The 26,669-nt window shown below is 41.2% G+C and overlaps 1 protein-coding gene across 9 annotated transcripts in view; it reads left to right on the plus strand.

Annotated features, from left to right (window-relative positions):
* PLAG1 (PLAG1 zinc finger) overlaps nucleotides 1–26,669 on the plus strand; it is a 52,408-nt gene that overhangs the window by 13,612 nt on the left and 12,127 nt on the right. The window contains exons 2-4 of one of the 9 annotated variants that reach the window (XM_054816464.1): nucleotides 13,546–13,940; nucleotides 16,007–16,234; nucleotides 17,631–24,748. The exons of 3 other annotated variants lie outside the window; for them this stretch is intronic. The gene's annotated coding sequence lies outside the window, so the exon portion shown is untranslated. The remainder of the gene's footprint in view (nucleotides 1–13,545; nucleotides 13,941–16,006; nucleotides 16,235–17,630; nucleotides 24,749–26,669) is intronic. 5 more of the 9 variants (XM_054816467.1, XM_054816465.1, XM_054816466.1 and 2 more) reach the window with 5 other exon arrangements.

A 26,669-nucleotide genomic window follows, 5' to 3' on the forward strand; every position in this document is an offset into this window, starting at 1 on the left:
ATAGATTATGTTAATAAATAAAGTATTTTCAGCAAGGAGTTTTATGTATTGGTAGACCAAAGTGTTGCATGGAAGTAACTATGCCAGTCTTTATGTAAATTGTTTTTAAATAGACTGTTGAATAAGGTGGTGTTCCAGTCACAGTCTAAAATCCTGATAAGGAAGGAATCATTGTGAAGTGTCTTGTTCTGAAGCTGTATTCTGAATTGTCCTGACAAATAGAGTTCTTCAATTTTCCAGGGCTGGATTTTCACTGAACGATTAGATGAAGTTACCTACATTTGAACTGATTCCTGAAGTTAGCCTAACTGGAGTGAAAACGATAATGCTGAAAACCAGTGCATAAATCACTTTGTGGAGCTGGGTTGTTAACTGCATTAGTGAAAAATACTTTCTTTGACTCACCAGTTTCAATAAAAAAAAAGAACAAAACAAAACCAAACAAAAACAAAACACCAAACAACAAAACACCTAGAGAGTTTTGTGTGCGATTAGGATATAGACTATTACTCAATTTATATGTGTCACCAGTGCCGAAACAGAGAATGTCTCTAAATTCAGCAAGCGGTGTGTGTTGCTCTAAAGGCAGCAAGTGACTCATGTGACTGTCTTAGCAGCTGGGCAGCAAGATTAGAGAGCTACTATGTACACATTCCCTTACTGAGGGGTCCAAGCTATTGCTAAATGAAGTTGTATTACTGCCAGCAGCTGAATAACGGGCATAAGAAAATATAGTAAATAAGTGTGTCATCAGGTTAGTGCAGTAGTTATTTCAGACAGTCGTTAAAGTGAAGGGAAAAAAAAACCCCAACAAACCAAAACCGATTTTCCAAGATTCATATTTAAAAGATTTTTGTCCTTTTTTCAAACACTCTAACTTCATATGAGATTACATGTTAATTGTCCCTTTCAATTTGTAGATTTGCAAAAGTCACCTTGAAATGGCTGTTTCTGACGCTGCAGGAAAAAAAAGAGAATGTTAGTGAGCAAAGAATCTTATTCCAAAGAACTCATTTATTTGTAAAAGTACTAAAAATATGCTTGTATCATGAAGTATTTTGATTTGAACTGAAATTGGCAAAGCATATACTTCTTGGTCACTTGCTAATTCGAAGACTTATTCATGATGTTATTCCTCATGTATTTCCTAATTGTAAGAATTTGTGAAGTTTGTTCCAAATTGTCTTTAAGTTTTCCTGGCATGCCAGTATGGATTAGTGGAATATGTATCCTTTTTTTTTTTTTTTAAATTTTCCTAATCTAATTTTTTTTTTTTTACTCAGATACTTGCTTTTCTTAAGAAAGTTGCTAAACATTTGTGAATGCTTTGTCCTTTATATATATGTATTTACAATTACACATTGATATTTCAACTATTATGTATAGATGTAAACTTAAAACTGTCACCTTGTCAAACATCTCGGCAGGACTAACCCTCATAAGAACTCCTTTAAGTCTTGAGGACCAGAGGACATACACTTGACTATTGCAATCAAGTAAATTGATACAGAAATCAAGAAGACATGAATATGAAGCTCCTTAGTGCTATTTTTAGTGTCAACTTTCACATCATAATTATGTTTTAAAGATAAGAATGTAGTTACTGAAGAGGAGCTTTTGTACTTAAAAAGCCAAGACAGATGAGAGGTCAAGCCCATGATAAATTACTTATAGCAAAAGACGACCAGAAGAGTGTGTGTTCCTAGCCATCATCACTGCATCCCACTGCCCTCAAAAGGATTAAACTGTTTGTTTGTTCTTCTGCTTCAGGTTTCCTGGATTTCTGCTTTCTCTCTTTTCCTGTCTAGTAATGACTTGTTTCCCATCTTGTTACTCTTTCATGTTTATTGCAAGTTTGTGCAGTTTTCGTCAACAACAGTTTTTATTTATATCTCTGAGAATAAACGGAGAACATAAAATAAGGTTGTTCAGAGTTGTCAGTGCATCTGAAAACTACCTTCTCAAGGTGGACCATCGTTTTAATCATACTGCAAAACACCTTGTTGATCTAGCCCTTTTATTTTTGCATGTGTTTAGATTTCTTCATAATCAGGTCTCTTAATGTTTAGCATTTTGAAATCTTTAATTTATAGGAAGTGTTCAGTTTGTTTTTTGTTTTGATTCATCCTCTCCTGAATGTTTCATTTCTACTTCTTTTTAATGTACCATTTTCCCATACCAGATTGTTTTTCTACTCTGCTTTCATCATTTTTCAGTCAGATACTACTCATCAGTTGCAAAAGAAAAATGTTTTGTGTTCTTATTTCTGCATCGCTTACTCTGATGGTGCTCTCTGACATAGTAGCACTAGGAAATAGAGGGATACTTGTGTATTGGTAAGTAGTTTATAGATAAAGCACTACGAGATCGTGGCCAAGGATATACCTGCAAGATATGTCATCCCTCTGACTACTTGGATGTTTCAGTGGATTCTTGTGTGCTGGTCTTAAGACGTTCCTTGAGATGAACCATCAGAAACGTCCATCTGCCAACGGAGTTTCAGGTCCTGGGTCTTGCTGCCCTGTGTTGTATGCCACAGCAGCTGCCTGGGCTCTGACTTCTTGCCGCCTCGTCCTTCCCCCCCCACCCAGGGGAAGAACTCTGCCATAGTTCAGGTTGTGTTGAGCTGCTTCCCTTTCTTCTGCAACGTGCTGTGTTTGTTTAAAACACCTTTTACACAGCTGGAAGAATTATATAAAATAGCTGTCCTGAGAGGATATTTGCGTGAACTTAGACTTTGGCTTGTTTGTTTGTTCCTTTCAGAATTACACCCAAAATTTCTTAGCCACAAATTTGTGCTGTTCCACTGAACTGAAGAGGGAAGTATCTTCTCATGGATTCTAGGGAGAAAAGATCTTAAGCTATGTCTAGCCAAAAATACAATTTTCTTTAATAAATCTGATTTCCAAATGGCCAAGGAGAAACAGCACAGCAAGATCAGCCAAAAATATCTCATATTTGTGTGAGATTGGCTGGTGTAAGCAGGCATGGTTTAAGAAAGGAATAGGAAAGATTCTTGCTTGATATAGTCCTTCTCCCCCTGCTCCCTAGTGCCGTTCCATTCTTAGGATGGGAAATTATCGTTGTGTTTACTTCTCAGGGCTGTTAGAAAATCATGGATATTTTGAAGGAAGTTGAGGTGCTGTTTCTGATGCTATTTCTGTCCTGGTGAGAGTTTCATAGTGTTACTGTGGTGGTGTGTGCCACCTGCCCGATATCCTTTCCTTTGACAGGAAGACATTACAACTAAGAAGAAAAAATGGTTTAGGGGAAGCTGGTAGCTCTTTTTTTAAAAAGCTCAGCCTGTGCTCTCTGACAGCATTTCTTAGGGCTAGAGTTGCAGTCTTACTGCTTTCCTCATACCAGGGAGGCCTGGCAGGTTGGCTGGAAGTTGTAAGTTGATCAGAAGTGACTCTTTAGCTCTTCAGTTTCAGATGTGATCTTGGTATTTGGTTCTTTTAAGGACTGACGAGCTTCCCAGTGATGAGAGAGAATTTCAGCAGCTGCCTTTGGAAGGAGAGAAATCTTGGTTCTGGTATCCTCTGAGAAAGCAAGCCTTCTGGGGCAAGCTGAAAAGTAAAGCATGGGAAGGATCGGAGCCTAGATAACTGAAGCACTCTTCTCCAGTAACTATAGATACTGTGGTCTTTCACAGGAGAGCAGTAGACAGGAAGAATGTTTGTTTCTAAGCACTGATGACCGGGTAAGAATAAATAGAACTAAAGGAGGCTTTCGGAGTAGTGTTGCTTTGTTCATGTCTTTTAAAAAAAAAAAAAAAGTAGCATCCATTTTTAGGATTCAGTGTACTAGAGGCTGAAAAGGAAAACACAGCAGGCATCTGTCCTTCCCCTGACAAGCTTGCAGCGTTACTCTTAAGAAGGAGAACTGAGACATGTGGAAACGAAAGGGGGAAAAGCAGTTAAAGTACTTGCGGTTGCATATACGCACCTTGTTTAGTTTTCTGTGTTAATTTAACAACAGTGGCTGACACTACTGTTTTAAAATAAAATAGTAAATTCAGCTGTCCCTCATTTACACAAAGCCAAATTATGTTCCTCTCAGTCATCGCCATGGGTACTCTTATGCTATCCTAATTTTCAAGCCCTGGATCACTGAAGGCAAATACCCAGTGGGATGCTAGTTCTCAGAGCTGTATGTATCCTGCAGATGGGAGTTCACAAGCCAGTTTGCTGGCTGGAAACTTATACATGGATCTTGACAATGGAACATATTTATACAGAGTTCTGGTATGCTCTCTAGCACGTTTGATGTTTTGCCTCAGGCTCTGGATACTTAGAGAAATCCTGCCCTACAGCCACAGTCCATACCCTCGTGAAATACCTAGCTGCTTGTACATTGTTTCTGACTCTTGGGATGGAGAGACACTACTTGCCCAACCTGCATCATGAGGCTTGTACCATAAGCACCTTGATACCAAAGCAGGAGAACCTGCAGTGCATGCACAGGATAAAATGCAGAGTGAGAATAATGTAAATGGCTCTTGTGATTTCTCTGAGGGTTGTTTTTTTTAAGAATCAAGTTTCTGTGGCATTTTTCTTGGGAGAACCTGTTTTGAGATCACTAGGCTGAGTTTTCAAAACCATTGTCTTCATAATCTGTTTAGAACGCAGCTTTCACTGCCTTCCACTGCAGCTGCAGGCACTAAGTATTTCTGCAAATCACTCCTTGTAGACCCATGCCAAGGACCTGGAAAATTAATGACCTCTTCTGTAGCATTCAATTTAAATGACACAGAGATCTCTAGTAGAATCTGAGTTCTCTAGGACAGCATTCAATTATCTGACTCAAAAGATTGGTTTCTGAATGACTAAAGGGCTTGTGGAATAAGTAATCAAGAAATTGGCCAAATTTGAGTTCACAGAAATGACAGCTCTACCACTATCCCTGTCTAATTGCAAGTCTCCATCCCAAAGGAGAGGGGTTCAAAAGTCTAGGAAAAAGAAAAGTGGGGAAAGTCTGCCAGAAACTTTTGACACAGACAAAACTTTTTTAAATTAACCTTTATTTTTTTTTAAATGGCTGTACTGTTTTGAATGAATAAAAAGGGAAGAAACAAAACACTGAAGCAGACACTCACTTGTAAAATTTCAGCCCAAACAATGGCAGTTTGGCAAAGTCATAAGTTGTCTTATGTAGAGGAGTTTGTCTTATAATGGCAAGTGTTTGGCAGCATGGTGAAATGTGATCCTACTCATTCTGCCAATAGTAAAATATGCTGGATTTGAGTTAGCATGTGTACCTACTGACAGCAGTGTCAGTTCTTGTGTAAATTAATAGAGGAATTGCCCTGCTTTCAAATCAAGAGTTGTTAGAGAACTGTTATCACAGGTCTTATGAGCCCAATCAAGGCCTGAGATGACAAACACTACTTTTAATCAATCTGATAAATGCTGATCAAATTCTGTTTGCACTTTATTTAGTAAGAATAATTACACTTGCGTGCATATCAAAGCCCAGTATTCTGTTTCTGAGAGTGGCAAAAGCAAAGGTGTGAAAGGCACAGGAGCAGGGCAAGCGTGTAGGGATAGCTTTCTCAGAGTATTCTCCTCATCTTCAATAATTTGCTTGTCAAAGGCTTCCTGAGCCAGACATGGTGGGTTTGTATTTACTAACCCTTACTGGACTCTTTCCATGAACTTTTTCCTGTGACCTCTTGAGCCTTTGTAAACTCTTAAGTGTCTAAACACCCTGTTGCAATGAGTTCCACAGCAGAAATGTGTGAAGAACAGGTGCATTTCCTTCTTGAGACTGTGTCCTCATAATTTTATTTCACATCTCTGGCTCTTTTATTGGAAGAGGCAGTAACTACCAGGCTGCTCAGCTTCGTCTCTCAGTCTCTAACCACTTCAGTGCAGGCATACCTGCATGCCATTCAGTTGCATCTCCCTTATCTACATGTTTATTGATTTCTTTAGAGAAGTGCATTTGCTTCATAGAGCTTGATTTCATTTTCCAAAAGTTGTGCTGCCTCTTCACCAATACGTTGTATTATTCATGTGTCCTCCCACCACCACCCACCCCCCGGCCCCCTGGTGTTACTCACGTTTGTGCGAACTTGCCTGATGTAGACATCAAGCTTACTGTAGTACTTCGGTGGACATTGGGAATTAATTGTTAGGAAAGAAATAAAACTGGCAGCAATCTGTGGTGTGTCTGTCTCCTGAGTACTGTACAAAAGATATATGTAGAATGGTGAAAATACCGGACAAGGTGGTGAATATGTAAAAGGTAGTGAAACAGCTTCCGTGCAAGGAAGGCTGAAGTAGGCTTAGACTTTTCAGCCTGGTAAGAGAGGATACAACAGAGGTTTCATATCAAAGTCAGAAGATCATAAAGGAATCATGAGTGGCATAGATGGGATGAAGGAGGAGCAAAATCGTTAGCTAAGAGGAGTAGTGGGAGATGGTTCAGAGCAAACTAAGAGAAAGCAGTTGTTAATAAAGTGTGAAATTAAGCTGTGGAACTCCTTGCCATGGGATGTCGTGAGTAAAAAAGCTTACACAGGCAGAAAAGGGGGCTATTAAATCTATCTAGCTCAGGAAGTCCCTAAATCACAAATGGTAATACTTCCCCAAAATACTACAGGCCTGCCCTCCTCGTGATCTGCTGTGGGCTGTTACTGGAGCAAGGATGGGCTTCTGCCCTGACCTGCTAGGACCATCATTGTCTTCCGATGAGTATTCAGGGACCCAGAACTGGAACAAATCACTCTGGCTGAACCAAATGCCTTGCTGTCACAGAAACCATGTCTGTCTCTGTGAACCTATGTAGATCTATTTGCGAACTAGTTACATTTTTATCTTTATTCACATCTCTATCCTCTGACATGTAAATTTAAAGCCAGTGTTTTGTTGCCTAGGAACCCTTTTAATTTCCAGCCTAAACTTACTTTTGATAAGCTTACACTTGTTTTTTATGACAGCCCTGCTGATTGTCTCATTGGTATACTTATTAAGACCTTTTGTCACTTTTTTTTTTTTGTAAGATATTTTCTTGTGCTATCCCAAATAAATTTTTTGTGAATATATATTACCAGATTAACACATGGTGTTCCCAGCAAGGTCTTGGTAGGCTGCTATAATGGTATCTGTTTGTCCCTTTCTGCACTGGAAAAACAACTGCTTTTTTGAATCATTATATTTTCTTTCTTCTGAACCAGGTCTCTTTAGTGACTTTTACTAGATGCTTATAGGATAGCTATACACTAACTTTTTCCTTCTCTGCTACTTCCAACTAATGATTCGTCACTTTTCAGCAGAAACCACTAGACTCTAAATGCGTTACTCTGTCCTTTGTTGTTAATTTTCATCCTGTTTCTGTCGCGCTGTCCTTAAGATTTGTTGCAGTTTGTCTTGTGTGTTGTTTCAGTCTGCACTGTACTTCTGATACCTCCTAGTTTTGTATTTTCTATGCATTTTGGTAATGCTTACTTAAAGGCATAAAAAATTCTAAATGAAAATGTTGAATCAGAAAAGACTGAAGACCAGTCTTGGCAGAAGTCCATAAATAACATCCTTCCACCTTTCAGAAAGAAATCTGTTGTCATCTCCTCTTGATCTGCTGCTTTTCCTGCCATACTATTCTTGAACTAACCCCTCTCTTCTCAGCTCAAAAAACTACTGCTCAGGTGGTAGTATATCAGATTTCTTACTGAATGAGACTAGAACTGTTGTGCTTCTTTTGTATAAAGACTATTTTGTCATGTTGAAGAAAAGTTGGATGTTTGACGTGGTTCAACTTTTAAAAATCGTGTTACATTTTATTTGATTTTCTCTTTGCCTTCATGTTTTCATTCTTTCTTTGAAAACATGCTCCAAGCAAGAGGCCATGCTATCATCATGAATTGTATGTCCAGATAACTTTTCTCCACCTTTCCTAGATATTGAAATGAGACAAAGTGTTTATTTGGATTTTATGCTGTTCTGAGACTCTTCCATCTCATCACATGGCAGCCTTGCTTCCTGTTAAATCAGAAGACAGTATTTCAATATGAATGGTAACATTATATAAGTACAGCAGATACTTTTTAAAATTCACCTTTCAGAAGCCCCTGCCTGTGTTGGTCTCTGTGGTTGGTAGCCATCTCTGGTGCAGAGGACTGTAAACTTCTACCTTATTTTCACTGTAGTGGGAATAGCGAGTTGCAACAGTTGCCCAGTGCTTCTCTCTGTTGTGATTGTAGATGTTTGGCAGACTTAGTTCTGACCAAGTTTATTCAAGGAAATATATGCACTGCCAATAATATGAACTTAGTAATTTAGTAGCTCTTGTCACCCCTGCTAAGGTGAGGGCATTTCGCAGTGCCATGATACTCCGTTAGTGTTTTGCGCTCAATCAGTTCTGCCAGGTTGGTACCCCTTGTCGCCCTCTTGGGCATTGGGTCTGCGAGACAGAGGTGGTGCTAAATCCTCTTGTTTAGCAGGGTGCTGAAATTTCTGCTGCTCCTGACTCTGAACTGCTGCGCAATCTGGTTAGTGCCAAGAGACTGTAGGGATCTGTGGGTGCGGTTTCTCGGTGATTTGCAGTTTGGGCTACAGCTGCGGGAATCCCAACCTGCTTGTACCTCTACCTGAGATGACTCTTCTCTGCCTCCTCTTGTGCTGGTGCTAAGCCATGACAAAGACAGACTGCACAGAAACAGTGTGCATTTTTTCTGTAGGGTTAATTTGATCATTTTAGCTCTCTAGGGTTAATTTGACTATTTTAGCTCTCTGACCTGGTACACTGTGCAGCCAGACGAGCACCAGTGCAAGAAGGACAGGGAGGAAGCACCATACTTTGAATTGTTTTAGTATGGAGGCACCCTCAAAATAACTAACCTCTGGACAGGCTGACAGAGTGCTGTCCTGTGCTCTGTTCAGCGTGACAGCTGGACAGATGTGTCCATCTCCAATCCCAAAGCGTTAGCCAAGGTGCTGTGCCAGAGCTGTTACCCCTCTGCCTCCGAATTGCTCATCAGCGCTTGAGCCTGGCACTGCTTTTGCTGCACAGCCTGACCTCCAGCAAGGAGGTGGCTTGTGTCCGGCCACCTTCAGGTGTTGGCTGGGCATGGTTGCCTCTGCCTGTGGTTGACCCAGTAAACGAGGTTGTTGCTGAGGCGGAGTTACCTAATTCTGGAGATAGATGCTTTGCTTTTGGGATTGGGTCCAGAGATGAGAAGGTAACTGCTGAAGCTACTTGCCAAGGCAGCTATCAAATCTGATGAGGGATCAGGCCTTGAGGTTAACTGGCAGCAATTATCTGTACCATAGCTATATCCATGCTGAGTGATTCTTCAGTATTTTCTTTTGTGTTGTTTTGGTTTTTTTAAAAAGAAAAGAGAAAAGAAAAAAAAAAAAAGATGATGTCTCCTAGTGCTGGTTTCTGTGGCCCTGGAATTCAAGGGAAGTATCAGCCCTTGTCTTTGCAAGTACAGCCTTTAGGGTACAAACCTTAAAGTTTTGGTGACAACTATGGTAACAATGAGACTCAAACACAGATGTCTGGCATGTTCTCATGTTCCCACTTGGGATACAGGCTCCTCTGAAAGCACCCTCCTGCTTTGGTAAGGAAACAAATGATATCAGAAAGGGACATCAAGCTGATGTACCTGTTCTGGTAGCATTGCATCATTTTTCTTAGCTGTTCTTTCGTATAACCCTAATTCTTTTTGACCATTTTGTACCCGACCCTTTAGCAGACATTTCCACCCAGCACTAGTCATGGTGGCAACTTGCGCTAAATGGTGGGACTGGAAGAGTGGTATGTTTGGAGAGAGGGATGGAAGATTATGGCTGCTACAGCTCAGAAATAAGTGTATTGTGTGTGGTCGATAATATGTAACAAGTGTGGTTTAGTAAGATGAGCTTCCAGCTCTCTCTGCAGAAGGGGATGCATACCTTTCTTTAGCCTGGCAGATTTCTGCGATGTGATAGGAGGCAGGAAAGAAATGTAATTTCTACAGCCAAGTTTGTGTGTGTTACTTTCTCATGTGTTCTTAATTGTAGAAAGCTTGTGTGGGTGCTGTGCTATCAGCCTATATTACCTGGCGTTAGCTGGTCATGAATCCATGCTTTGTGTTCACAAGTATTTCTTTTTTCTTAAAGACTGCTCGTTCGTGCAATTACAAACACTGATAGTATGGGCACGAGTCTATACATCTCCATTGCTTGCCCTCTGGTACTCAGATTTGGGTAAGCAAGGCAGTTGCGGTTTGAAATTTGTAGTTGTAACATTATCAGTTAGAAGGAAAAAAAAATCCTGCTAAAACAAGTAGTGTAGACCACACTAGATATGCTTCAGATAAGTCTGCCCATTATTGTGTGCAATTAGATCAAGTGTTCTAAAGGATTAGTAGATATTATATTTTTAAGAGATTGGTTAGTGGTAGGAAGTAAGGCTGCCAGCGAAATTTTTCTTCTAGAATCCAAATGCAAAGATCTGTTATTAAAATTTATCCAGTTGTTTAGCTTTTCTTAACAGAAGGTTCATAGGTCATAGAAACAAGCGCGATATGAAATTTCAAACCCAACAGTCACCTGCTTTTAAAGAAAAATAGTAATATTCCCTCATTTTAGAAGACAACACAGTTATTTAACTACTGCTTTTTGCTGTCAAAATATGCCCCTGTTTATTTGCTTTTGTGTGTATTCTAAACTGTTTTGATTTTTGCTTTGTTAATTTTATTTTTAGCTGTAGAAGCCCATACAGGCTCCCAAGGATTTCATTGGCTTTCTTTCTATCCACTTTTTCCTAAGAAAAGGTGACCATACCAAAGCTGTGAATAATCCTCTCTGTATTCAAATCTGTTGGAGCATTGCCTTGCAATTTGTTAACACTGCTGCTTTGCCTCTTCTTTGCTTCATTTTTTAGGCCCCCTTCTACCTTTCACGGAATTCTCCATTTGGGGGATTTTTTTACCAACTTGTCACCTGCCAGATAAAGGGGGAGGTGTGGGGAAGAGATTGCTGGCTCTCTTCAGAGAGCCGTGTTGTTCCTAATCCACCTATAATTTGTCTCTGTTTCCTCTTCCTTACTCCTCTTTTGCCCCTTTCTCCTCACCGTCTCACGTTCATCCCCATCACTCCTCCCACCCTGATCTTTGGTTTTGGAAGAAGTGGGGAGGCGTGGTTAGATGCCAGGAGAGCTGGGTTATTACTTACACAGGGAAACTTCATCCTGTCCAACAAGTATGCTATTCGTAGCCTTGAGGGATATATCTAAAGGGCACAGAGTTTCCACTCAAAATTTAAGTAGATTAGATTATGTATACATATTTGTTGTGACTTGGCAGGTATCCCAATGCCTGAGGTCTTAAAACATATACACTGCTATTCTTTAGGCAAGCTCAACTGCATGTTTCAAAAGATGCTCTGGAGAGATGGGAGGCTGCTGTTTGGAGTTCACAAAAGTGTTATCCTCTCTAGATCTGATATGACACAGGAATTCTGACTACTGTTCTGTCTAGTCCTGTATTTTGTCTTGATATTAGCTGCTATCAGATTCTTCAAGGGGTGGTATAACCATATGATACAGAGGAGAAGATCCTCTCTTACTTAACTCACTGCTGGTTTGGATTTTGTCCTGAAAAAAGAGGGTTGGTATTACTTTTTCTGAAGCCCTCCTGAAATTGTGTTATAATTTTGGATGATCCAGTTATCTCTGTCAGTCTTGTCTGCGTAACTGTGTGCTACCTTCTGGCAGTAAATCTCACAGACTAATACTTTGCTGTTAAAAATAAAGTATTGGTGTTTATTAGTTTAAAATTCACTATGCTGTGGTTTAATTGAATATCTCTCACTGTCGTAAGAACAGATGAAACCATCGGAGCGAGTTACTCTACTGCTAATTATTTTAATAGTTTTAACTTGTTGTCTTGTTTTAAAAAAGAAAAACACACACATAAAAATGCAGCTCCAAAATTCAGGTGCTGCAGATATGCTGGAGGGAACCATGAAGTTAAACCAGCTGTATTTTAGGAAATTCCGTTTGGTATGGCACTTTTCCTTATAAGGTCCAATGACCAATTGTTTTGATTATTTAGAAGGAAAAAATTCCATGAGAACTGTTACTGAAAATGACTAACTTGGCATTAGTGATCTGTCGCTCTCTTAGAGTATTTGATGCAATACTGAAGTTAATTAAGATAGCTGAAATATCCAGTTAGCCTCTCAGTGCTTCAGCTGTTCATATGTGACCTGTTTATTGTATTTTCTTGTAAATTGCTAATGATATCTGTAAATGATATCTGTAAATAAATACTCCTTCTGTTTGTAGTGGTGTCTTCTTAACATCCAGACCTTTGTAAATAAGAACAGCCTGTGTATCTCATAGAAAGCTCGAACACTTGATTCACAGTGCACAGTGACCTACAGGCTTTTGCAGCTAGGAGCTGAAGTGATTCCTCAGGTTTTGCCATTAGTGCAGTGAAAGCTTTGAAGGAGGAGTGTGGCGCTGTGATTACTAACAGAGGGTGGACAACCCTCGCAAGAGCAAGTGGCTTGGGCTGCACGTTAGAAACTAGGGATGGTCAGGGCATACTTGACAGAGAGGTAGGCTGGATTTAGTTAAGTGATTGTGTTTGTTTAAGCAAGGATTGGAGGCTGATAAAAATGCACTAGCTCATATGCAGTAGATATGAACTGCTTTTGCTCAAAATTGCAGAGGGGGTATGTGAGAGAGATGGGACGAGGACTTAGCAGATCTGAAGTGTGTGTCCACCTGACCTGTTCCTTTGGCATCTCAGTGGCTTAGAGAAGATATGCTTGAAAACAGTTACTACAGTTGCTCAAACCCATTTGTGTTATCTATTAGAGTAGTGTTTTAAAGGCAGAGGATGAAGAATAATCTGTTGGGTTTTTTTTTACCTTCTGCATGATATTCTTCATGTACGTTGAACAAAAGAATTGTCCTAACAAACAGAAACTGCATGCAAAATTTACTGCATTTTCTTTTTTTACTTCTGTTTTGCTTTTCTAAGTATGGAAACATAGGATTCACTCAAGCAGTTAATGGGTAAAATTGTCCCTTTGTAAACCTTAAAATGGAGGTAGTGAGAAAGAATGTCTAGGCTGTTGATCACTGGGAAATAATTAACAAAACCAATTTACTATGGCTTAGTCCACAGTAGGATGTTACCTTGAACACACTTCAGTTCCTCTTACAGCATCATGTGTCCAGGCTGAACTTAAGTTATATCAAAAAGGACTACTTACTGTAGTAAATGCAGTAAATGCTTGTTGCGGTGTGTTAGTTTTCACTCTAAGGTTTCTTTGGGTTAATTGCTTAGAATGTGCTGGAGTTTGCATTTCTTCCCACCTGGCTCACTACCCATGTCCTTCTTTACTCCAGGATCATCCTGACTGGAGGTAAATGCTCCATATGCGTTGGCAGGTAGCCAAGAGTGCTGCTCTTTGTGGTGGGGGGGTTGTAAGCAAGTTGGTTGTTAACGACTGATCAGTTTTGAAGAGTCTGCTAAGGCTCTGGTGGCCTCCGGTTCATATATGTCTGACCGTACTCATATCCGAATCGTTATGGGATGGACAGGTACAGGTCACTGCCTACGTAAGCGTAAGCAAGAGAGCACACCTGGATCTGGCCTCGGGGATGAATCAACACAAAGGACTACAAGGGATGTAGCAGAAGACAAAGAAACACAACGGGATGCTTGATTGTACGTGCTCTGGGCTGTGGTTTTGCAAGTGACATTGCCACCGAATCCAGGAGTGATTTATTTTTCCCCCCCGAATGGTGCACAGTGCCACAGCAGAGGCCAGAGGTAACCGGGTAAAAACCCAGCAAACAAAGGTCAGTAGCCTCACCTATGCCATAGTGTCCAGCTGGGCCTGGGCCTGCTGCAAGCACTGTGACTCATCAGACGTGAACAATACCCAAGAAACGGCTACAGGATCCTGCAGAGGCTGGAGGAGGAAACCAATCCAGTAAGTATTGCATGCCCAATTGCACAATAACTTCACAGGAGGGTTTAAACAACTTCTTCTGGAGTGGAGCTCTCTGGCTCAGGTAGCAGCCTTCCCCTTGCCATTTAACTTAGCCCTTCTCAAATTTAGATCAGACTCTTGTTTTATTTATTTGCTGGGGGCTCCTCATCCACACAGATGCACTGTCACTCACTGGCCACCTCCAAACTTCTGCACTCCAGCTACTGTCCCTACATCCCTTCGTTTCTCTTACCCTCTCACCCAGAGCAACGGTCTTTACTGGTGGTATCCCCTACCCCAAAATTTTGCATGTCAAATCTGGCAAATTCTGTTCAGTCTTCACACAGCTACCCTTGCCTAGTTATCAGTCCTGCTGTACTGAAGGACTTCTCGAAAACTTTACTGTATCAGTTCCCTCATACCTCCATGTCTTCTCCTTCCCCTTGTCCTCTGCGCTTTCTACCCTCTGTGTAAAAGATCCATCCCATGAGGAGTGACATCGAGTTGTCTTCACTGCCCAGGTCTTTGCAACTCTGTCCTGTAGCTACCTTGCCCTGTTTGGGGAGCCTGGAGATCTGTAGGAGGGGAGAGGTGACCCTGCTCTTGGTTCGGATGACACCACGGAGCACGCTGCCTGCTCCCTGCCTGCCTTGGGGAGCCCTGGGGCTGTGGGGAAGGCATGGAGCAGCCCAGCCCAGCTAGACATGTCAAGGAGCACGCCCATCCCAGCCTGAGCGGTAGCCATGGCACAACTCACTTCCATGCTCCCCAGAGCTTGGTTCCTCACGTGGGTGCAAGGGGAGAGAGTTTGAAGGCTGGAGGGACGCACAGGTGTAGGGGACAGATGGTGTTACATGGGACTCCATGTTTCCTCCTGCTGCTGACTACACCCCTGCTTGTGCGACATGTCCTTCACTTTAACAAGTGTTGGTTTGCCTTCCAGTCAGTGTCATCTGTCACATCTGTGCTGCTGACTCAGGACTCCCTACTTTCTCCAGTACCTGACTCCACAAATACAAGAGCTCTTGATCACCCTTTTTGATGCTTTTGCAGTTTTCATCTATTTCTTTGCTTTGCCAAGTCCCAAACACGAGTTGTACTTTTCTGCCTCCTTTCTCAGCTGATTTGATCTCCTCTCATTTCCTCCTCGCTAATCACAGCCTTCCCCAGCTTTGGTTATGCTGCCCCCCTGCTCCAGACCTTAGTCATGCTCAGAGTGTTTATAAATCTTAATGCAGTCTCAAATATAAAGCCGTGCTGTCACGGAGTTTCATTAGTGTGCTCAATCTTCGTCGAGGGTGAAGTACACAAGGAATTTGGAACTGCATTGTTGTTCTAAACCTTTTATTTACTAGAGTGAGCTTGTGTATATCTAACAACTGCTACAGAATGTTCTTAACTTTGCAGTGTATTTTGCAATAATTTGTAGGAGCCATAAAAAGAGTGAAAAGAGTGTGTGTGTGAGGTTTGACACAAGCATTGCAGGTAAAGGAGGTGTTGGGGTTTTGTTTCGGTTTCTTTCTTTCTTTCTTTCTTACTTTCTGGAAACGTTCCTTTAGCACTCCTGGATGAAGCTTGTTGATAGGTAGCCTTGCAATGTATTATCACAGTTTGCCTGCTGTCTTTTTGAATGAGGCCCTTGAGTCTCCCAGGACTTTGCTAGGGAGTAATATCCTTCAGCATAAGGACAGCTAGTTGCACATGTGTGCAGTTACAAATGTAATGCCTACTGGCTTTTTCTTAAAAAAACAAAACAAAAACCAAAAGCAGAACCCTTTATACTCAAATGCCTATCCAACAGTGTCTGACCATTTCAAGTTTTGAAACAATAGCAACCAACTTACCCCATTACGTATGTCCCAGAAAAACCTACAACAGCATATGTAGTATGTGGAAGTAATTTGGAAGGCATCTTGCAGTTTTGAAGGGAACACGGTGAAAAGAAAAGTTGGGGGAAAAGAATTTGAATGTGGTCATGAGGGAAGAAACTAGTTACCAGTATTAAAATAGAGTTTGTAATGAGTGGGGTGACTAGTAACATCTTTATTTTTTCTGATTTCTCTTAGCACATAAAAAAGCTGCAGCCCATATGAAGAGGGGAATTATTAGCTAAAAGATAGCCATCAGATTTCAGAAGATAAACGAAAGGTGGATCTGAACCTTGAAATTGTCAGCTCAGCTCAGCAGGAGGTTGCAAAGGCAGAGTGGTGAAAGGAGGGTTTCCTGGAGAACTCCCAGAAGATTGAAATGGATTATGCGATTCTGGAAGGGGACAAGAAACAGGCAATACAAAGGTGCTAAACGTAAACAGTTGTAACAAAACACTGGTCAAGCACTTTACCTCCAGCCCCCTGCAAAACATAGAAGATGTTCCATATTGAGACTACTATGTCAATTGAGCTAATTAGAAATGTTTCCTGACAGTATTCAGGATCTTGTGTACATCATCTAGAGGAGCACTCCTTACATGACCTACTCTGTTTTTAAGGTCATTAATTTTCATTGAAAAAGCACCATCAGCTGAATCAGTAAATAAATCCATTTTTTTAAACACCTGTCTGAAAAATTAATTGAACACACAACTATTGTTAAACTCATCTCTTCAAAACTTTTAAAAAATAAAATTAAACTAAAACATACCTTTTTGATTGCAATTTTTTTGCTAGCCTACTGCTACTTTCCCATAGCATGAAAGGAGCTCCAGCATCTTGCTGGAGAGCACTTTAGAGGAATACGTTCTCTGGGACTCAGAAAACCATCTCCATTTCATGTTTCCATCTGCCCTCCAGGGTTTTTTTCCCATAGCATGTATGAAACGATGCATACCATACAGTCACAAGACTATTTTTATTCCATCTTTTTTGTCACCATCTTTCTTCCACCTTTCTGGAAGCCTGCCCCACTGGCAGTCTGCAGCTGTGCAAGGCAAAGTCTTGCATGTGTTTTTCTCCCATCACTTGATATAGGCTTGGAAATTAGGGAAGCAGAGTCTACTAAGTCGCTGTTGAGAGGAGAGCTCTAAAAAGTCCTGGTGTCTTGGACTGTGGAGTAGAAAAATTACCTTGCAGGCCACAGGTCTTTCATCATAGACCACCCATTATTAGTGTTGGTGAATGCTTACTGTGATAAACTGTGTCCAGCAGGACTGTGAAGGAATATGCCATCATGTTGATAAAGTCTTAAGCCTGTGTGTTTGGGAGGTGGAGCTGGGGTAGAGTAGGACAACAGCTTCTGTGCCAGTAGGGAACCCTATCCCTTCAAATCTATCTGTGACTTCCTGTGCATTGATATGACGTGGAGAAACCTCCTCATGCTACTGTCATCCTTCCTGACTTGCTTGCCCTGCCAATAACAAGCTGGTTACCTTGTCATTTAATGGGAAAGTTGCTTGGTGACTGTATCGTTATGACATTTCATCAGGCTGACAGGAGCTCCCAGGTTGGTTTTCTGTTGGTGTAGTTCCAGGGCAGAACCTGTGTGGGCTTCTGGCAGGTTCTGCCTTTGCTGCCTGAAACTGAATCCGGTAGTTCAGGATCACCTGAATCCAAAAACTGTACTCCCGGTGACTGTTCTGGATACTAACTGCCTGGCTTCATCTCCCTCTGCTATGTTCAGTTGTGTAGCTCTAAATTGTGCATGACTGCTTTTAACTGTTCATTAATCTGGCTTCAAATGTCAAAATTCTTACAGATTCAGATGTGCATCCCAAAATGCGTTGCATGACAAATTGAAGCAGAGCACTGTAAATAAACCACTCAACGTGCCGAATGGGAGATGGGAACAAATGCAGAGCTATGTACTTACCTCATTAGCAAGGATGCTCTCACAGCAAAACGGCATGCAAACACTCTGTGAAGTCACTCCAGTCAGAGTAACCTGTTTAGGTGTATGCTAACATCATTGCATAGTCAAAGCTGGTACATGAAGAGAGCCAGAAATACCTGTGCAGGTTCTGAAAGGCTCACTGACTACAGCCTCGAAGAGGGATTTGCTTTGGTATTACCCCAAGTATTCTGCATCTTTAGTTATTCTTTCCTAAGGCTTTTGTGTGTTAGCTCATAAGGTCATTGATACAATCATCCAGCATCACAGTGGTAGCAAAGGCCATTTACTTCAATGTAAAGTTACAATAGTCTATGAAGTATTTCTTTTTCAGATAGAACAGCAGTTCCTCAAGTGTAGGGTGTATTGGAAGATTAGCAGCTGCTTGGAAACGGGACACTCTTTCTTGTTGCCTTTCTTTGGGGGCTGGGATAAGAGGCAGAGGAGAAGGGACAACCAGGATCAGCTTTTTAATTGGAGTAGCTCCAATAAATCATATGAGAATCCAAGGTGGTGAAAAAACGCTGAACCCTGTCGCAGCTTTTGCCCCCAGGCAATGTTGTTCAGGCGCTGTGATTCAGGGCAGGACTGGGCTTCCGCTACGTTCTTTGGACTGCTGCATAGTTACCCCCTATACCCAGGAAGCGGTGTATGTTCAGAGGAGACTAACATTTCTCTCAGTTACTTTATTTCTGTCCTTCACGAGTTGTCTTTTTGTCCCAAATGTGAGATTCCCAACCACCTAACCTGACCTCACGAGGGAAATCTAACTCCTGTGAAAGGTCTTGTCCTAGTACAGTCCTTTCAGCTTCTGTGTGGTATTGCGATTCTTTCAAATACCACCGCCTTGCCCCTCTTCTTTGAGCTTATGTTAACTAAATGGATAAGTGTTACCCTTTTTATTTTTTCTTTTTTTTTTTTTAAACAGCAGACAAAAATTGAGGTAGGGTAGAGGATTTTTCCGAGCCCAAACAATGAATTACTGCTTGGATTATTGTAGTCCCATGTTTTCTGACTTACAGTCCATGCTTATTTTACAGACTTTGCTATTTAAAACCTGTCCCTGCCTTCTGGCACCCTGTTAATTTCTCCAGCACAGCTCATTCCTTTGTGCTGTCTGTCTAGCAGACCCTCAAGTGAAATTACTGAGCTCTTTGGTAAGATTTACTTTTTCAGCTTAAATGAGGAGCACAGCACAAAGTGGAGTGCCTGGTGGCTGCTTTTTTCTGTGCTGTTCAGTTCAGACCATCTCTGTCTGACCAAGCAGAAATCACTAGCTGCACAGGATTGTGTTCTGTGGTGATACATGTGAGTGAAGTTTATCATGAGTTCTCCAATGTCATTGTGATTTCCACTTAGCAGACCAGAGCACCAGAAACCCTCTTACTTGACCGATTACTGAAACTGTTAAAAACATCTTGCATTACGATTCAAGTTAGATGACTCTGTCTCAAAAAGTAAACCTTGTAACATCCTATCCTATCTAGTTGTGCTCTGCAATCTTACTATGTTGTTTAAATGGTACATCCTAAGGTATTCAGGTTAGAAAAATCTTCTGAAATGTAAGTATGTAAAATTACCGTTTCAGGGGTGGTCTGGGCCAGGCAGGACTGTACCAGGCAAACCTGAAATCTGTACCAGGCAGTTTTGGTAGATGCTATAATAAAGCACAGAATTTGTGGCCACCTGGGTAGTATGATTATTTGGAAAGAGTCAAAGCAGCATTTGTAAGAGAATCCTGTCTTAGGAGTTGGATTTCTTTGGAGGCATCAGCAAGAATTAAAGATGTTCTGGTTCAAAAATCAAAGTGAACTTTATCAGAAAGGCTTTTTAAGGAAACTAAGGAGCCATACTGTAAGGGGGAAAGTCTTTGCACAAGTAAATGGCAGATTAAAAGGTAGGATTGAAAGGCAGAAGGTCAATTCTCAATTAAAAGAGGGTTCCAGTTACGTTCCAGAGAGATCTGTACTGTTCAACACATCGTAAATGGTATCAGTAAGGGGATGAGCAATTGGGTGAGCAAGTTTGCTATGAAGAGAGACAGCTGTGGAGAACAGTAGAAGGACATCAAAGTGTTATGGACTGTGCAGCAAAATTGGCGATGAAATTCAGTGTAGATAAATGAGGATAACTGAGGAGCACAGGGCAGAACAATCCTGATTATATCTAAGCTTATGAGTTTGAGCTGAGTATTACCACTGAGGAGTAAGATATGGGGATTGCGATTGGTGATTCTGTGAGATCATCAGCTCATTTGTCACCAAAACACAACCCAAATGTTAGGGGAAAGAAATATAGAATAAAATTGAGAATGTCATTGCAAGAACGCCTGGTCTAGTTGCTTCCTGAGTGCTGTGTGCACTTCTGAAGCCTTCATCTCAGAAAGGATTTATTAAAATTGGAAGAGGCTTAAGAGAAGGTCAGCAAGGATGATGAGCTGCACGGGGTGGCTTCCATATGAAGAACGCTTCTGTAAACTGGGACTTTGGTCTGGGAAAGGAATGAATTGAGGGCAATGTCATGGAGATCCACAGAGGAAGGAAGAGGCAGGCTAACCACTGCCTTTCAAAGCAAGAACATACACAGTTAGGAGGGAAGGCAGGTTCAGAGCCTTCAGAAGGAAGTTCTCCATAAAATTGGTAGCAGAGACACCTGTGGGACGACTTTTCAAAAGTGTGCTGTAGATATTAGAAACTGATACGGTTTCCGGGGGGAGCATGGACTGTTGCTTGGAAGGGTGATGTGCTGAAGTTGCTAAACTAACAGAAACCACATACAGTTCAGGAAGTCCCTGACATCAAAGTAGTTGGAAGTCAGAAGAGAAATCTCACACATTAGTGACCTGTTATGTACTTTTGGCTATTACTGGAGGCAGAATACTGGCCTAGATGTACTGTTAATCTAGCCCGCACACCTAGTCTCATTTTAAGATGTCTTGGGACAAAGGAAAATAATGTTCCTTATGAACATCAACTAATTCCTGATTGTATTAGTGTATAATCTCATAGGCACCTTTAGGATGTGTGTTTGTGTTTACTTGTACAGATACACGATTTGCTTTGGATTAGGGTTTATTATAAAAATGACATGGTCCTATGTGCAGGTGAAGTAGTAACTAAAGTTTGCTTTCACGGAAACATCATCACTTTAAAAATGGATGCAGATTAATCATGTAGGGTGTGTGATACATGAAAGCACTACTGCAGGTTTTAAACATTCTAACAGTAATTATGGTATCAATGTTATTTGTATCAAGCCTCTCCAAAGTTTTTAGAAAAACATCTATGCAGTGCCACAGAGATTCTTAAAAAGCCTATAAAACCACAATCATCAGATGGGTTAACTCTAGGCAGTTCTTGTTTCCTTTAATTTAGTATATAATCAGGAATCGTTTGGAACATTTAGCAACCAAAACTGAGCTCTCAGGATTTAAAGTGGACCTAAGTAATTTGAAACATGGAAAGCCCACAAAGAGATGCTGGATAGTATTGTGATTTGGGTTTTTTTTCTTTAAATTGCAGACTATTAGGTCATGATAAAATAAATGTTGGTAAGATCATGTTCTACTTTTCCAGAAACTTAAGAAGAAAAAAAAAAAAGAAAAAAGGCAGGCATGATAGAATTTTTCTTCTATAATCTGAAAAAGGTTATGTAATACTCATTCTAGTGTAGCATATTATAAGAATGAGTTATTTTCTAAAATTAAAAAGCTGGTTGTCCAAATTTCATGACTGTAATACAGCTTTCAAGAATTGCAAATAGTCTTATGATCATGGAAAAAAAAGTTGTATTTAACAGTCAGATCTATATAAATACTGTCCCACAGCAACCTAGTGGTTTTTTCCTCCAAATGCTTGCTTTATTAATTAATAAAATGTATGTATGGAATCTATGTATTTACTGCCCAGATGGAATGTGTTTAATCATTTTAGTGCATTTGTTCCCCTTCCTAGCCATATTTCACACTAGTTTGAAAGGACCTGAGGGGGGGATGTCCTGCTCAACCTTATGCAATTTCAGTAAGTTTCTCTGTTTCGTGGATGTATTAAAAAAAAGCAACCAAACAAAAAAAACCCACAAAAAAACCTAAACAACAAAGACTTTGTTTCGAATTGATGAAATATCTTAATTCTTGTATTTTTCTGCCTTCTATATAATATTCTTTGCAGCATAGTCATTGTTCTGCACACAGTAGATATTAATAATGTGCTGTCACTAACAGCAGACTACAATGGTTGCCTGGTTTTAGTTTCAGTGCTTATGTTAATTCATTATGTTCTAGGTATTAGGCTGTTTCCCTGAGGGGTAAAATCTTAATTGTCATGATCTCTAAGTCGTTCTTATGTTTATACCTAAGATTGCTGGATAGATATTTTCACTGTTTTGCCCACATCATTCCATTTTCCTGCAGCAGTTTTCACGGGCAGTTCTCCTGCTCCACGCTTGGATTTGGTTGTGTCTTCTGCAGCCTGCGCGTGCTGTCGCTGCTGTCCTATCATGCTGCTTTGGCCACCCCTCTATACCATAGGCTGGAGCTTGAACCCATGGAGAAGGATTTCTCTGAACTCAGCTACCTGCTATAAGGAGAAGTTCCAAAGTTCAAGATAAGATAAATACAGTCTCGTATATATTTAAAAGACCCTCCAAACTATCTGTTCTTTTGTGATTAGTTTGCCTATGTGTGTGTGCTCCCCTTACATGAAACACTGCTGTATGGTAGGGCTAGCGCCTACATCTTTGAATGGTTATTTACAATACCTGTTCTACAAAAATGCAAAAGGCTAAGTGGCATCACCCACTTCTTGATGCCATCTCACCCCCCCATGGCCTCAGCATGGACCCCTTTGTCTTTTCACATCTCTCGGTCAGCTTGTGTGAGAAGAGAAGCTGTAAAATCCAGCTGCTGTCAGGTAGCGTACCTGCTGGCTTTCTTCTCGCAGTCTTCTGTACCAGAGGCCGCAGCGGCTGGAGGCAGGGCTCAGGGGGTTGAGATCTGTCCCTCCTGCTGTTTGGCAGTGCCGTGTTTATAGACAGTCGTGCCAGGTGTCTTCATTGCTTAGGGGAGAAACGTGTGTACATGTTGCTTGCTGTTCAAATCTCTTTCAAATCACACAATAAAACAGGCAGAAAATTAAATGAAGTATCATTTTGTGAAAGTGCAGGCATAAGCCGCTCCTGGCCTAGGCAGCTCCCTGGTCAAACCTACCTTCTGGGTAACAGTCTCACCCCAGCAATGCCCATTCTTCCTCCTTGTTGTCCTCCGACATCAATGCCTCAGCTTGAGCTTCCAGGTATAGGAGAACTCGGGCCACCTCCCTTTGTTGCCCCCCTTCCCCCTCCGGCCCCATCCAGCCAAAAACAAATGGGAGAGAATCAGCATCTTCCTACCAAAGACAGAATTCTCCTCCTGAACATGGGTATCAAAGGTGAACAGGCTTCACTGGCTGTCTCCTTTAAAGAGCGACATGCTGTTCAAATAAATGTGGATCAGATGGCCTGCCAAGAACAAACAGTAAAGTAGACCCCGGCATCAGTCAGAAGGCTGATCTTAATTCAACAAGGAGAAAGGCACCCCTAAAGTCATCAATACTTCAACATCTTTGCTCGTTAAGCATGGATTTTTCTTACCTACTTGACTATTTACATTGGTGGGATCAACTTCTCCAGCTGAGATGCTCCCTTACTGAAAGTTAATTCTCCACAGGAGGGTCCTCTGGAAGTCCTAGGTTGGCAGCTAGACCTTATGCTACCTGCAGCTACTTTGAGATGAGTCTTCTGCTGCGAAAAGTCTAGCATTTTTCTACAAAGTCAGTCAAACCTAACACTTGCTCTGAGGTCAGTGCAAGTGGGCAGTAGGCATGTTGATCCTTGATAATCCAGGAAGGGTGAGAGGCTTGTGTGTAAGCCCACAGCACATGGAAAGCAGGAGGAGGCTCAGTGGTGGTCCTTTGGTTGTCTTAACCCAGGGATCTTCAGGAGCTCTGGCGGCATTTGCACAATTTTAACAGTGCTGGCTGAGGGGCAAACATGGTGGGTTTGTAGTTCAGTTGTGCTGCTCTGTAGCAGACTGCTGTCTGACTGTCACTTTGGCTCTTCTGAGTCACACTAAGTGGCTATGTTGACTGTCTCTTGCTGATGCTTCCTCCAACTCAGCTCCCCCTGCCATCCGTGACTGCTCTGACAGAGGACCTTTCTTCTGTCAGTACTTTAAAATTAGTCACCTGACTATTAGTCACCTGATACAGAAAAGAAGAAAAATGGTTACTTATGCTACAGTAATTGTGGCTCTTCCAGGCACATTCTTCATATAGGCACCACAAGCGATCTCTTGTCCTTCGCTCTGAAGGAGGCTTTACTGGTGACAAACCTGAGAGAGGCGTGACCAGGGCATCCTGAACTTAGTTTGCTCCATTACCACTGTGAGCAGCAGCAGCTCCTGGCTTCCTTGGGCTGCATGTGTTCATCCTCCTTCTTCCCAAACCAGGATGCTAGCCTGTGTTTCAGCTTTCCCATTCTCAGACTGCACTCCCAGCTAGGATGTCAACTCTTTCCCACATGTTTCTCTCCCATGGCCCTGCTCCCTTTCATCAGCCACAGCAAACCTTCTCATCCAGCACCTGAAACCCCGAGACAGGAGCGTGTGTTTGGGAGCAGCAGGGCTACAGCAGCCACTGAAGAGGGAGGCTGCCACTTCCCAAGGCAGCACGTCGATGGCAGTGGTGCACATAATGGCCGTTGCACCACGGCGTTGAGTGAAGAGCAGTGCTGGGAGCTGCCGCAAATGACATTAGGTGGTGCGACGACGCGCGTGGCACAGGTTGGGAGCCCTTTGCCTTACACCACTTCTGGCAGCAGTTAGGAGGGTTCACAGGCACAGCCTGGATGGACATTACTGCCTTCAGAGAACTTAATCCTGTTCATGTGAGTTCATGCTTACCTGGGATATGTGTGGACAGCACTTCTTAAAGAATCGCAGTTTCCATAGGGTAAGTAACTGCTTTTCATTTTGTTTCCTTAAAGAAATATTTAAAACCCAGGATCTGTAATCCTATTAAATCCTTCATCACTTCTATCATTATTATGACTCTCATGTTTCTAGGACCCTTCTTCTTGTTTAAAACTAATTAAATTTCAGGAATTGAAGCTAGATTCACTGTTCTGTATACAAGGTGCAGTGACAGAAACAGTGTTCTCAATATTCTGTTCTCATTATCACTCTCATTGAAAGAAATAACCATGAAACTGGTGTTTTCCTTTACTGTGCTTAGACATTTCAGAAAAGTAAGACATGCAAATTAGGAGGAGGATTATTTGTTGCATTCATATAATGTCTTCATTATCCTTTTAGTTTAGGTATCAGGTAATGTTTTAAAACATTTTCAAGTGCACCTATTTTTTCAGATTTTTAAAGATGACCTGTGAATTTTGAAAAAAGGGTGTTCCTCTCTTTTTAATATTAAAACCAGGAATAAATTATTTAGCTTAGGGTTTGGGGGCTTTTTTTTTCTCTTTGAGTCCTTAGATGGTAGAAATTCAAATATTGTCTAACCTGGAATTATCTGAGTGTTTAGAGTTAGCAAACTTAGTGCCTCATGGATACTAGAAGATCTCATAAATTCTAAGAATTATAATCTGACAAATTATAGAAATAGTATTTTGCTACTAGTTCCCAAGTGGGTTTTGGGCATGTACATGTGACAATGCTTTTTGCAGTGATGCTTTTCTACTTCACGTGGAGAATAATTTGAGCTTTGTTATTCAGTAAAAATTGTTCCTAACGCATCTGGTTGAGAAGAAAACTTAGTAACACTATAAGCAGTTATGAGAAGAATGGTACATCTTTGTCCAGTATTCTGCCTCAGAGATTGTCTAGCACAAAAGCTTCTCAGGTGGTCTAAAAAGCAGCATTATCATGGACAACTTTTGTGTGCTGTGCATAACAAAAAGTCTGATTTATTGCTGCAAACCATAGGAATTTTTTTATTTTCTGTTTTCACTTAATCCTGTCAAATGTAGCAGATGTTTTCATAATTCATACAAATTTCTCCCCTTTTATGTGTATGTTGTTAAGCTCTTTGCTTTATAATGGTCTCATAGAAGTCGATATTCTGGCTAATTGTAGGTATAGCATTGCCCTCACCTGGATCCACTGCATTGTGATTTTGCTATATTCGTAAGGTAATGAATAAGAGTACCTGACTTTCCTCCTTCATTCTCTTCAGCATTTTAAATCCATCTGGCGTTTACCTTGCTTATTTACTTGTTCCAGTTGCTTCAGTTGCCCCATGCCTCTGATGGCCCATCTCTGAGGGCATCTGTGTTTTGCTAGAGCGACCTTAGATGTATGGTGAGAACTGAGCATCGTAAGCGTTTAAGAGAAAATGTTGAATACTACTGAGAGGGTATTACAATATTTTAGACAGAATTTGGGGTTTTTTCCGAAGAGGAAATAGTCTGTAAATACCAGTAGTGGAGGGACACAAGGACTTAGTTCATGGCGTTTATGTGGCTGTCTTAAACATTGTCTACTTATTGTGAGCTACATTAGTAGAAACATCTGGATAATGAAGCTTTTCCTTTCTGCTGCAATAGTGGAAGGTTTTGAGATAGGCATCGCAGGGTAACTTATTTATAAAGGTCTTGCTGGGAGAGGGAGTAAGGAGTCATCAGCACTTTCTCCCTGAACCAAGGCGATTTTGGGACCTCCGAAAGAGGAGGTGAGGGTTGTGCCCCCTCTCTTGTTCATTAGTTGAAAACAAGGCTTTCACTTTTTTGGGTATTGGAGCTGTTTCTACCTCCTTCCTGTGTGTACAAAGCCCCAAATAAACACTCCTCAGCTGTCAGAGAGCCTCAGTCGGTTGCTGTGAAGCACTTTTGCCTTTATAGGAGTTCAAGGACGCCGGTTTG

The sequence above is a fragment of the Grus americana genome, chromosome 2 (assembly GCF_028858705.1).
Source record: "Grus americana isolate bGruAme1 chromosome 2, bGruAme1.mat, whole genome shotgun sequence".
Classification (NCBI taxonomy): domain Eukaryota; kingdom Metazoa; phylum Chordata; class Aves; order Gruiformes; family Gruidae; genus Grus; species Grus americana.